Below are 14,604 nucleotides of genomic sequence, written 5' to 3'. Positions count from 1 at the left end.
GATTCTCCTATGGCTATCCTTATTTCTCATTTCAACACTTTTCACGAGAGTTAGTATGTAAGAACTCTAGGCAAATACTTGATAAATATTATAGTTATTAATGAGAATTAACTATTTTTCCTCCAATATAAAAACCTCCCTTAGCAGCCGCTCGAGATATCTTTGAATAGTACTTGTTTATAAAATAACTTCCATATGTATCTCTTCACCCTCCAAAAAAGCTCTTATATAAAAGTCTAGCCTATAGATGTTGTATTATTATCTGCTTTTTATTGAGGAAGAAAAGATTAGTAAATCTAAATTAATGCTCCAAGTTTACACAGGTAAGTGTCAAGTTCTTTTGATTAATATAGGTTTTCTGTATTAGAAAGTGAAAGTATTGTAGACATTGTACCTAGTAATTAGAAGTTTGTGAAATTCATTTTTTTGCTTTTTTGCCTGAGTTGCTAGGAAAACCAGTTAGGCTAGCACTTTACTTTTTCGCAGCAATGATCCTTAACCTAATTATTTGCTGCTCTCTCTACCTTGGCTTTAATACTTTTAGTAAGACTCCTTACAATTTCCCTTTTTCTTTTTTTTCATAAAGTAGTTGAGGATATATTAATAGATGCACAAAATGATGTTTACTTATAATTACTTTTCAAGAATCTTTCTTTAGTGCCTGGAGAGCAAACTTCTTCAGAGTGTGATTAAGGCAGTCTTTAGGTAGTGGGGATTCTTCCTCTTATGCTTTCAACCTCTCATTGCTCATGAATCAGAAGGATGGATATGTCTTTAAAGCCTCATTTTAAATGTTTCTATGAAAATTGGTGAGATCCTGATGTAAAGACAAGCAGAATGTCTTTGTAGTTAGAACATCTTATCTGGAATTCTGGTTCAACCACTTATTTGCTAAGTCGCCTTTAATGAAGCATTTACTATCTCTCTTAAGCTTGGTTCTTTCGTCTGTGAAATGGGGCTATGAAATAATCACTGTTTCAGAGACATTTTGTAAATATAAAATGAAAGCATGAGCAAAAGTACTATTTCAAATGCTATGTGTCATAAAACACATAATCATTGTACTTTACAGAGCTTCAGGGAATGAGAAGTTTCTCCAGCAATTTAATGTTTCACTTAAACTACCTTTTAACTATATTTTCTTTGCATAAAGCAACTTGTATAATGTAAAAACAGAAAACTGATTGATCAGATATTAGCATGCATATATTCCACTAGTAATTTTTCAGCTGAGGCAATGCGAGTGTGTGTGTAGGGTGTGTGTGTGTGTGTGTGTGTGTGTGTACGCAGAGGATAGGAGTGGGCAAAGATAAAACACTCCTCAAAGTCCACACCCAGAATAAGAACACAGGCATTATTAACTTTGATCTTGTACTCTGTTACTTCGGTTCTCTTGCTTGGATTTATACATCTTCAGTGGAATTTAAGCGGGATTATTTAAATGATCTTTAAGATGTCAGGGCTCTGATGTTATTTCTTTCTTGAGGAATTCGGCTCCTATTATAGGTTACTGTGTTGTATAGTGGGCATTTGAAAACCTACTACTCAGCTTCATACTCTAATTTACACCCATTCCACGTACTGTATGGTTTTAACTGACTTGCCTTAGAAGGATCCCAGGAGTTGCTAGGAAACCTCTCTGTTCTTTTCACTTTTCATATAGCATTAGTGTTTCAAATGATAAGCTGCACCTGTGGGTACAGGAGGATTTAAGTAGAATCGAACAGTGACAGCAAGGCTAGGCATAGATAACCACTCCTTCCAAGTTTCTTGTTCTTCATACAGGTAATAAAGTATAATACGAGTGGAGAAAGAACAATGTTCTCTTCAAACATAAAATATTTAGCAAATATAAATATTTTAAGATTTCAAGAAAATATATATTTTCTTATATTCTTATTCTTTATATTTTGGTTTTCTCTCCTATCTCTCCAGTGTTGCAAGGCAAATGACATTCAAGATAAAGATGACTAAGACCTTATAGAGTTTTAAACCAATCTTCCTGTTGAAAATATCTGTCATTCTCATACTTTGTGTATGAACCCTATTTATATTCTTTGATACAAAATTATTTTTAGCAGGATGATCAGTTCTAATTCATCAAAGACCAGTTAAGATAGCAGGTCAATCTGGTGTTGTAACATTTTAGCAGTTTGGATTACGTGAATTTTTTTTTTTTTTTTTTTTTGCATTTCAAGTAACTAAACATAACACTTAGAAAAATATTTGAAATAAAATTCACATGAAGAAATAGTGACAGAAGAGGTGATTGATGGCTGCTGTCTCATTTCTGTTCTTCATTAGAATAGACCACTCATTTTTTTCTCATATTTTTCATTTTGAGAAAAGTAATACTTTTCCATCTTGTTCAAGATATGAATGTGTATGTATACTAGATAGAAAAACTAGTTCAATCAGGACTACTTTTTAGGATAACATTTCATAATGACACCTTTTTTTTAAAAACTACTGTATTGGTTCTCTTCAATAGCTTCAAATGGCATTTTTAAAGGTTAACTACAAAGAGCCTGTTGAATCTACTCCTGTTTCAAGTCTTTTTATTATTTTCCCATGGGTGTTTCAAAGTCTCTGTAATACTGTCGAAGCTGCTCATTCATGCTTACACTTCGGGGAGCTGAGTATGTGTCAACTATTATCCCAAACAATAGTTAATATAGCAATCCTGAAGCACATTGTACTGCATGATTATGGACTTAAAGAAAATATTTATCTGCTTTTAAATATGCTGGTACAGATACTAGTACTATCTTCTTACTTAGGGAACATTTTCATTTATAGGTAGATTTACTTTTGTAATTGTTTGGTCAATGTTCTGAGTTGCTTGTGTCTAAGATCTCCATTTCAATCATAATATTGCATCCTGAACAATGAAATGCTCAGCTAAATTAATTGTTTAGAATTTGGGATAAAATGGAAAGCAAAAATCCTGTTCCACTGGAATATTCCTAACGGAAAGCAAAAATTCTATTTTCCCAAAGATAAAAAATGAACAGGTTAATAGCTCAAGTGGTTATATAGCTTATTTTAGCTGGTGAATTTTAAGGATATGGGAAGAAACCTAGAAAAAATCTGTAATTATATTCAGTTATCTATGAAATTATTTCAGCTTAATAGGATACTAACAAATTCAAAAGCTTTTGCAGGTATTAATACACAGCCTGTTGCATTCTTTTAAAAAAAACTTGTCCTAACGATGAGTCAAAACCATTGTTTGGTTATCCATTCAGCAAAATGGCTAAAATAAAGATACATAGACTCTATTAGACTGCTGATCTCTTTTCTAAAGATTTGAAGACTTACAATTAGAGTTTCTTATGTGAGCACATAAAATACCTAAGAGGTCTGGAATGAAGTAGGAATTACTTATTTGAAAATTTAAATAACTCAAAATAAAAACTTTTGATTGTGAAATTTAAAAATGTGTTACTACATTTTCTGTGTTAGTAAATAGGACAAGGCAATATAAAAAATTAGTTAAGACTTCTGGTTTTATGTACTGCGTAACCCAAACTAGTTTGGCAGCTTTTGGCAAGTTACTTACCCTCTCTGTGCCTCATTCTCCTTATCTACAAAGTAGAGATAATAATTATAAATATCTTCTAGAGTTATTATGAAGATGAAGTAAATATTTTTTAAATGCTTGGAATAGAACCCAGCACATAGGAAGTATATAATGGTTTATTAAACGAAATAAAGGCTTAAAATAAATAAAGACATATATCATGTTCCTGGATAAAATGAATTGTTATAATCCAAATGAAAGAGGATTGTATCTAGGGTAGGAATGTTGGTGGTACAGATGAAAATAAACAGTTACATGGAAAAGATATTAAGAAGTCTTTGGCTCTGAAGAATGAATATTATGCTCATAGTTGACATAACTCTAAGGATGGTGGGAACATCCACAGACACAAATTGCTAGAAGTAAAATTGGCCTGGAGATGAATATCCTGTCCACTGATTCATGTGTGGTACATTTGAGGTAACTTTGAAGATGAGAAAAGATATCCTGCAAGCAATTGAACATAAGCTCTAAGAGCTCAGAACAAAGAAGTTTGTAATGAAGACATGAATTGGGAATTCATCTTTGTATGTGACCATCACTTCAGCTATCAGCATGGAAGGGATCACCTAAGGAAAAAATGAGAGAGAAGAAGCCCTAGAAACAATCACAGAAAAATCACAATATATAATATTTGCATAGAGCAGGATAATCACTCACTCATAAAAGAAAAGATTACCAGAGAAGTGTGAAACAACTGGAGATTTTTGTGGTTTAGAAGCAAATGAAGAGAAGGTTTCAAGAAACAGCTCAACAACATACAATGACTCTGAAATAATTATGATATGGAAATTAAAATGTTCATTAAATTTAGTGATGTGAAGGTAATTGGAAACATAATGAAAAGTCATTATTCTTTTGAGTAGTAGGAGTAGAAGCAAGCATTAAATTTGGTGGTAGAGGAATGAGTGTAGGAAAGAGAGATGGTGAGCCTGGAACATTTGTTTGAAGAGTTTGGCTTCTAATCCAAATATTGTAGCTGTTGTTGAGGTGGCATCCCAGGGGGAAAATATAGATCAAAATAATTAATATCTGGAATCTGACTTAAAAACAAATTCCACAACTTCATTGTCCTTAATTGGTCAATTTTGTAGACTAGCTGATAAGTACATACATTGCCTACTTCCTTTTATGAAAATAAATTAATTAATCAAAGTTTACTTACCTATATACAAAATTAGTTCCTTGCTCTCCATAATATTTTTTCATAATCTTTATCCATCTTATTTAACAACATTAAATCACTGCTTAAGTTATCAACATCAGTAATACCTATTTCTGCTCCTAGCATGGTCCATAGACTATGTGTTAACTGCATTAAGTTTAATAAAAAGATCATAAGAATAAATAGCTCATGCTTTGAAGAAATGATGTTGAGTACTTTTATTTATCATACCTCAAAATTTGCAAACTTATCCTTATTAGTTAAATATGCTACTGACCAAAAAGAAGGTGTTTTTTTACTTTTTCCAAATACTTAGAATTTGTATTGTATAAATGAACCTTTAATCCTATGATGATATTGTAACTCCTGTAAACTGCAAGCATTATAAATGTATTAAAGAAATTTCTCTTTTAATAGAATACAACCCAAATAACAATTTTTGCCACATAGTTGAATCAGAGTGGGGTAATAACAGCAGGTGATCAGTAATTTTATCAGACATCTAGTTTTCTTTACAATAAATTTATTAATACCTAGAAATATTTTTACTTTCACAAAATTTCATAACTTTACTTGACACCTAGGGTTATCTTGTAAAAATACATTACTTCTCCATTCTTCACAGGTGTGTAATATTATGTTCCCCCGCCCCTGCCACATCAAAGCTGATTACCTGGAATACAATTTACCAAGCACTGGAGTCTACACATCAAGATGTCACTCAATTTCTTACACACTTGTAATTTTTTTTGGCCGCTTGACTTGCGGGATCTTAGTTCCCTGACCAAGGACCGAACCCATGCCCCCTGCAATGGAAAGGCAGAGTCCTAACCCCTGGACTTCCAGGGAATTCCCTTTACACACTTCTAAATACTGTATAGATCTTCCTTGACTTCTGATGGGGTTACGTCCCAATAAACCCATTATGAGTTGAAAATATCATTAAGTCAAAAAATGCTCTTAAAACATCATAACTTAGCTTTGCCTACCTTCAATGTGCTCACTTACATTACTTATACTTAAATTAACCTATAGTTGGGCGAAACCATCTAACACAAAGCCTAGTTTTATAATAAAGTGTTGACTATCTCATGTAATGTATTGAATCCTGTTCTGAAAGTGAAAAACAGAACGGTTGTAAGTGTATGTGTTGTCTCCCTCCTGATGGTGATCACGTGGCTGACTGGAGCTGTGCTGCAGTCACGTGCCGGCTGTCACTGCCCAGCATCATGAGGGAGAACTACACCACATACCACTAGCCTGGGAAAGATCTAAATTCAAAATATTTGAAGTACAGTTTCCACTCAATGCGTATGGCTTTGGTACCCTCATAAAATCTGAAAATCATAAGTCAAACCATAATTGAGTCAGACACTGTCTGTACAGGAAATACCTTTGCTCTATTTCTTCAATACTGTTTTAGGGGGGGAAATGCCTTTTCTCTCTGCATGTAATTCAAAAACAGAATATCCATGCAGGTTCATGGTTGTAGTCTTTTCCATCTTGGAGGTCAATAAAAGAAGTAAAGTATAAGGTATAACCCTTTCCGGGAGTCAAGGCAAAAGCATCACATATTTCCCAACTTTGGTTTTTCTTTTAAGTGACTATTTCTTAAAACACTTCATAAAGGAATAAGGAGCTACCAGGATGCTTGTGTCACTTATTAGCTGTGTAACCTTGGAGAGTTACTTATATCTTAAAGCCTCTAATATCTCATTAGGGAAATAGGGATATTAATGATACTAACCCAGCACTACTAGCGTTTCGTAGGGGATTAAATGAATAACTGTATGTAAAGTATTTTGATGAATATGTGTGATATAAAGTTTTTAGTACATATTAAGGTTTAGTATTTTTATTATTATTGCTGCTTTTGTTGCTAGAAAAATTGTTCAGGCTCCATTTTTCAACATAGAAAATAGATTCTGGAGAACTAGTTGTAAATTGCGATATTGTAGACAATAAATGAAAGGGTTTTAATTATTCCTACTACAAAGACTATTGCATCATTGACAACTACTTCTATTTTTGAAATAATAATTATGATAATAATAATTATTATTATGGCTTATATTCTTAAAGTCCCATATATCAATATTAGTAAATGAAGGAGCCAGGATATTAATTCTAAATATTTTACTCCAAAAGTACAATTTTTACTTGCTAAAATATATTGCAGTAGGAATGATATAGGACATAAAAAGTTAACTCAAAATATTTTATAAGGTACATTTAACATGACTTAGGGTCTACATGTAAGACAGCAATGAGGTAAATGGAGCTGCAGATTCTGGTGTTTTCTTATTGGCTTTTTTGTCCTGCACTTTTAATTCAGGCAGTGCATTCTGCCGGTCATGCCAAAATTCCTTGACTGGCTTCTCCTGTCTCTATTCTTCAGTATAATTTCCACCAAGTCTCTAACTGTTGGCTCTATATTTCATCTGTCACAAGACACTTGGAATTTGGAATGTCTTAAGATTTTTCTTGTTCTTGGTTTCCTGAGAGTAACTTTTATTTTGAGCAGTGCTATTAGCTCTTTCCATTTTAAGCTAACTTCAATAATATATCAAACATTACTAATAATCTTGCTCCTTTTTCCACTGAAGCAATAGAAGCAATCAGAAGATCGTATCTGTATCTTACCAGCACCGAATCTACTGTGATAACCAAACTTCCCTCTTGACAGCTGTGCTTGATGAATCGTCCCCATCCAATTTATGCCATTCTCTGATTCTTGCACTGTCTCCACCTCCTCTCATCTACTTAAGGATGTTGTTCCTACAGATATGTCTCTTGCCTGCATCATTATTTCCACTTTCAAATTGATAATGCCAATTAACATCCAAATCTGACTTAAAATAATCATCCATAAATATACAAATTAAAAGTATATTATAAAATGTGGACTTCCTTGGTGGTGCAGTGGTTAAGAACCCACCTGCCAATGCAGGGGACATGGGTTCGAGCCCTGGTCCGGGAAGATCCCACATGCCGCGGAGCAACTAAGCCCGTGAGCCACAACTACTGAGCCCGCGTGACTAGAGCCCGTGCTCTGCAACAAGAGAAGCCACTGCAAGGACAAGCCTGTGCTCCGCAATGAAGAGTAGCCCCCAATCGCTGCAACTAGGGAAAGCCAGCACGTAGCAACGAAGACCCAACGCAGCCAAAAATAAATAAATAAATTTATTAAAAAAAAATACTCATCCCCTACAATGTATGTCAAATTAAAACCGTATAAAAAATAAGAAATAAAATGTAAGACTACTATTTTTTAAAAATACACAACAAAACATTTCTTTGACCTTTCAGCTTCTGACTCCATCATCTATGGAAGGTAGAATAATCATTCCCCACAAACATCCAGGTCCTAATCCCTGGAACCTGTAGATATGTTTTCTTATGTGGAAAAAGGGAATTTTACAGATATAATTTGGTTAAGTATTTTAAGGTAGGGAAATTAACCTGCATTATCTGGGTGGTCTGATGTAATCAAAGGAGTCCTTGAAAGATGCAAGAGGGAGGGAGAAGGAGCAGAGAAGGAGATGCAAGTATGGAAGCAGAGGCACTGAAGATGGAGAAAGGGTCTCTAACAGAAGGAATGCAGGCAGCCTATAGAAGCTGGAAATGACAGGGAAACAGCTTCTGCCCTAGAGCCTCCTCCTATCAACACCTTGATTTTAGTCCCTTGATTTTTGAAACCCTTTTTGGACTTCTGGCCTCCAGAGCTATAAGATAATAAATTTGTGTTGTTTGAAGCCACTGAACTTGTGGTAATTTGTTACAGCAGCAATTGGAAACAAATACAACCTTCATTCTCTCTTGAACCCACTCCTTTCAGGGTTTCCTCTTCACAACCAGAGAGAAGAACACTCATTTTCCGGTAATCAACCTCACTGTGGCCAACCTCTCAGCAGTCTTTGACATCAAGGTTTGTTTCCAGATATTTTTAGTATTTTCTGATTGTCAGCTCATATTCCTTGGAACTCTGTTTATTCTGTGTAATATCTTTTAGGTCTGTTTCTAAAATGCATTCTTTGAGAAAGGTTGAGTGTGTTATTGCTGCCAGGCACTGGCCTGGAGCCTGATGATGTAACCCCCACCCCCAAGAAAAATTGTTAACCTCAATTCTCAACTCTTCAGGACACAAGGCATTCAGACGCCAGTTGAGTGAATACTGGTTAGGATTTATCAAAGGAGGCTCTATTATTACCACTGTTTTTACTAAAAGCAAGGTTTAGCCAGGAAAGTCTTCTTTGGAGGGACATTTTTCCTGAGTTCAACCATTGGGGTCTTGACTATATGGGGATCTCAGGTCCCGTTTTCCTCTTTATGTCATTGCCTCTTGTACTTGTGCATCGATGGCTCTTCAAGACAAGGCTCCAGGCCGCCAGGATCAGAAGGCTATTTTGAAGGAAAACACCAGCTCCAGTGTTAGCTTATGTTTGTGGAATGCAGCATTTTTGTCATTTCTGGCATCTGGTTGTTTTCCTAACATTACCACCTGCTCTGTTTTGCCTTGAAAACAACTTTGTTTAAAATATTATGTCCAGGGTTTCCCTGGTGGCGCAGTGGTTGAGAATCTGCCTGCCAATGCAGGAGACATGGGCTCGAGCCCTGGTCTGGGAAGATCCCACATGCCATGGAGCAACTAGGCCTGTGAGCCACAACTACTGAGCCTGCGCGTCTGGAGCCTGTGCTCCGCAACAAGAGAGGCCACAATAGTGAGAGGCCCGCGCACCGCGATGAAGAGTGGCCCCCACTTGCCACAACTAGAGAAAGCCCTTGCACAGAAACGAAGACCCAACACAGCCAAAAAAAAAAAAAAAAAAAAGAACCCCTATCACACTCACATTAGTTTAAAAACAAAAAAAGAAGCCCCTTGCAAAACATTACCTGTCAGACTGCTGTCACGTCTTCGTTGATAGCAGACACTTGGCGTTAGCGAATCAACCACTGGGTTAATGAGAACTCAGACTCGCAGCCTCTCCTCAGCTCATAGAATAAACACTGTTTAAAAAAAAAAAAAATATTATGTCCATCTTTTATAGAATCTACACTGGGAGGATTTTCTCTGTACATCTAGTGTGCCATCTCCTGGAAGTAGAAAACCACTACTTCTTTAAACATTTAGACACTTGGCTACAGAGATACCACCTGCTTTGATTTTCTTTCTGTTGCATTTGTTGTGCCTTCTCAATTTCCTCTGCTAGATTCTCTTTGTCTTTCCAATTATTTAAAGTTGGAATAAACTAGGACTCAGTCTAGGGCATCTATGTTTCTTCTTCTCTTATGTGGCCTTAAATATCATTGTGATATTGATAACCTTGAAGTCTCCAGTCCAGAGACTGTCACTAAGTTCTTAATTCTAACACACAACTACCTGTTCAACAAATATACTTGGATAACTGATAGGTATCTCAAAATTAATATGTCCAAAATAAAAACATAATTCCCCTCCCCAAACTGCCTTTACCAAACCCCCAAGTTTACCTTCTCCACAACATTGTGGCTATCCCCTCTGTTGCTCAAGGGAACACATGTCATTGACTCTTCTTTTTCCCTCCTATGTCACATAAAATTTATTATCGAGGTCTCCAATCTGACCACTCTTCACCATCTTACACTGCCTCTACTTCCCCGATTCAAGCCATCATTATCTCTCACTTGGTTTAGTGTAACATCTTGTATGATCTCCCTGTGCCAACACAGTTGCTGAAAGCTTGACTGTATAAATATCCCATAAACATGTTAATGTTCAACTTGAGATTTTTTTTAATTTAAATGTAAGTGAGATCACGGCACCCACACCTGCCCCAATTTTTCCAATAGCTTTCATCACACTTAAGCAAGGCCTGAAAGGATGCCTAACTAAACCCCTCTTTGATCCACTCCTACCACTCTCCTCCTCACTCAGCTCTAGCCAAGTTATTAGTTTTTTGTTATTTGCTTTTTAGTTATTCCTCAAATATGCCAAGTTCTTACCTCCTGAGAGATTTTTGTACTTCCTGGTCTCTCTCCCTGGGATACTCATTCCTCTGTTATCAGTCATATCTCATTGACGTATCATCTTCCTTTGCTTCCTTAAATGTTCCTTCTCCAGAAGAGTTTTCCTGACAGCATTATTTAAAATAGTATCCCTCGCCCTCCATTTCTAACTCCACATTCTGGTTTGTTATAGAGCTATCACCACTTGAATTTGCATTGTTTATTTTCAGCTAGAATTTTAGCTCCATGAGGACACAAAGTTTGTCTTGCTTGTCACCGTGTCCCTAGAATGTAGAACAATACCTGTCATTGAGAGATTGCTCAACAAATATTTTTGAATGAATAAATTAATAAGAGAATAAATAAATTAATGATTGAATGACTGGTTTATTACAAGAAGCTAGAAACAATGTTTTGTGACCAGAAGTAGCTTGCTTTATCAATTGGAATCTGATGGGAGTTTAGTATACTTTACACAATGAGCATCAAAAGATGTAACAAAAAGAATTTAGATCTGCCTCAAGTAGAGTCCCAATTTGTTAGGCAATCCGTAGGGAAAATAAATAAAATTATAGCATTTATGGGCCCTCTAGGAAAATGGCTTCTTCTTAAACCCTGTTGATTATCATGAAACTTTAGTGGGAATAATTCCCAAGAAGCCTCTTAAAAGTACTGAGATAATTACTGAGGGTATTGAAATTGAATCCTTGGGACTTTCCTGGTGGTCCAGTGGTAAAGAGTCCACCTTCCAATTCAGGGAACATGGGTTCGATCCCTGGTTGGGGAACTAAGATCCCACATGCCGCGGGGCAACTAAGCCCACGCACCACAACCACTGAGCCCTCGTGATTCAGCTACAGAGAGAAAAACCACATGCCACAACTACAGAGACGCCGGCACACTGCAACAAAAAGATGCCGCATGCCGCAATGAAGACCCGACACAGCCAAATAAAGAAATAGAAAGAAATTGAATCCTCTAAGTGATTCTTTCAGGGACGAATAAAGAGAATAAATAAAGCTTTGAGAATAACATCTTATGGTGGAGATATGCCCAGCGAGAGTGTGTTGGTGAATTGAGATTGATGATGCGGCAATTAAGATCCCCTTCCTAATTCAGCAGCGGCATCCACCTTCAGTATGTCTCCTCACCTCTCCTTCTTTGTGTCTGTATGTGTGTTTCACTTACCTGTAAAGCCTTGGACAATGTTTCTCTTAATTTCTCAGTCCTTCTCTCAATTTCTTTCTTCCCTTCCTTTCTCTTTCCTCCTTTCTGTAATATTATTTAGATGATGTTTCAATACCTGTCCCATTCCATATTCTACTCAACTTCCTGGTAAAAATTTGATGATTTTAGTAAGGACTGAGGAGGTCCCTCATATGAATTTCATGTTCAGGGACCAGAGCATCTGTCATGCCACAACAATATTAGAAGTATTCCAATAAAGATGGAAATCCAAACTTCTCCCAGGGGTTTTATAAAGGAAAGTCCATGTAGGAGTTTTGGCTCAGGGTAAAAAAAAAAAAAAAGGAGACTTATAATAAACCAAAAAGTGAGGTGATGAAATGTAACATACATGGAAGAGTAAGGGAGTGCCTAATTCAGTGAGAGATTGGGGTAAGGACATGTTGAACATAATCAAGAATAAAAACCTGCTGAAATTTAAAACTAGGAAATTTGTCACAGGTTGTCAGCACATTCTGCTACATTAAAGCACATTTTGGTACACGAGAATGGAATTTGCAAGAGAGCAAAAAGAAGATTATGTTTAACTTTAAGAAATTATAAGTATTTTTGGAGCAGCAAATATTGATAGATGTTTAGGTGAATAAGAATTTTATAACATAGCAACACTTCTATAAGGAAGGAAGATATATTCTATTGACCACTTTTCATCAAAACATCATTTCCAACAGTATAAACAGTAAAATAAAGTAACTCTAAGACAGTGTTTGAGTTTGGGTTGTTTTTTCCTCCTCATCAGGAGGTGCCACCCACCTCCTTCCTTCCAGGGATTAGGCTGCAGCCATCATAGGAATGGAAGCCAGTCTTCAAGGGCATCTCAACTCCATGCTTCCAGAGAGAAGCCCATAATTAACCCAATGCCACTATATCCTGCACCTATTCAATAGCATGGTGAAATGAAAATTGCAGTAAGAATCAGAAGATGTGTGTTGTGACCCAAACTGTGTAACACTTACTAGCATTATGGCATTAGACAACTCACAACTGAAACTTTGTACATTTGTACATCCAGCCTATCTACCAAGAAGTTTCAACCGTGATTCCATGTAAGTGACATTGCTTTAATATCTCTAAAATATTATTTCAGTGCACGGTGCGCTGCTGAAACTAGAGCCTCACAATACTGCTAAACAACCACCATACCATAATGAGGAATTTAAAGCATTCTTCAAACTCTTTGTGTCCAAATAAATATTAGAATTTCTTAGTTCTTATAAGATCAGTATTATGTGCTTTCGGCTATTAAATAATCAGAAATAGTTAACTGAAGTTACTGACCCAAAAAGTGTTTATTCCTTTTAAAATTCCCTCTAGTAACATTTTGCTGGCCATTTAAATAGCAGTTTTTAGGTATATTTTAGTTGCACGTAATAGTAAGGAAAAAATTCTGAATGGAATTTTTGTCACACCTCTGTCTGTCTCAGTATGTAAAAGAACACGTTCTTGGTTTAAGCTTGAGAAATACACGCTCACTTCTTAACCGTAATGAAAACATAAGGTGGATCTGTTCATCTGGAAACCCATGGGTCAAGTGGAGAGAGCTGCCTGCTGGGGGAGGGAAAGTCTTTCCTGGTGTGCCCTGGCCTCCCTCTCGGGCAGCAATGGAAGGGCAGTAGACTACTGCCTCACAGATAGATCTAGACACAAAGAATGATGTCCAAGGGCACAGAGACCCATCGAGTTCCCTCTCTGCTGGGTACGTGCTGAAGATTTCTAAAAGGTGTAAAGTAATGTTTTCTTTCAGTCATTTCCCACTTTCTATCATTTACTTATTGGCACTTTTTAAAATTTACATTGGGAAAATTTTTTTTAACTATACAGGAAGAAGCATGAAAAAGGAGTGGAAAGCAGAAGGTGATGATTTAAAATCAAAAGGTTGCAGAGAGTTGTATACAATGAAGAAAAAATGATGAAAATCTGAAAATCTGGAGGTGACAAAAGTTACAAATAATCAAAAATCTTGGGGAGAAGAAAATCTTGTCACAAGAATATAATCCAGGAATAATCATAGTAGACTTTAGATGATTATAATTGATTTTCCCTTATGATTTTGGGTGCTTTCTTGTGCTCCTGGAAAAAAATTGGCTAGGAAATATACTTGGAAAAACAAGCAACCAAACCAATAAACAAATAAAATGAAACTTTGGTTTCAGGGCAAACCTGTCTTCAAAACCTAACTGTCACTTACTGGCTATTTATTTGATTTTAGGTAGTAAAATTAAACTGCTTAAATCTCCCGGGCCTCAGCATGTGACCTGACTCTCAGGGTTGTTTTAAGTGTTAAGTCATAGACTTATGCAAAATACCTAGGGTGTCCTATGCACAGGGAATATTAAAACTAAATCACACCTTGCCTGTTGTCTCCCCTAAAATGCATTCTTGAAGTTTTATTCATTTTGGATTCCTTAATTCTTACTCAGTGCCTGGAGCACATAAAATATTTATTAATGAATTTTGATATTAATGAAAAAAACTTCTTATGAATATTCTTATGCAAATTTGGTACAAACTTGGTTCAGAAATGTCAATGATATTTAAGTATTTAACTTTTTCATTTTATAATAGCAAGAAAGGTATTCATACTTAGTATTTTCAAAAATAGTTTCGGAATTGTTGAAATACCTTC

Source organism: Balaenoptera physalus, assembly GCF_965194825.1.
Source record: "Balaenoptera physalus genome assembly, chromosome: 5".
Lineage (NCBI taxonomy): Eukaryota > Metazoa > Chordata > Mammalia > Artiodactyla > Balaenopteridae > Balaenoptera > Balaenoptera physalus.
The sequence above is the reverse complement of the archived record's forward strand: the minus strand, read 5'-3'. Positions refer to the sequence as shown.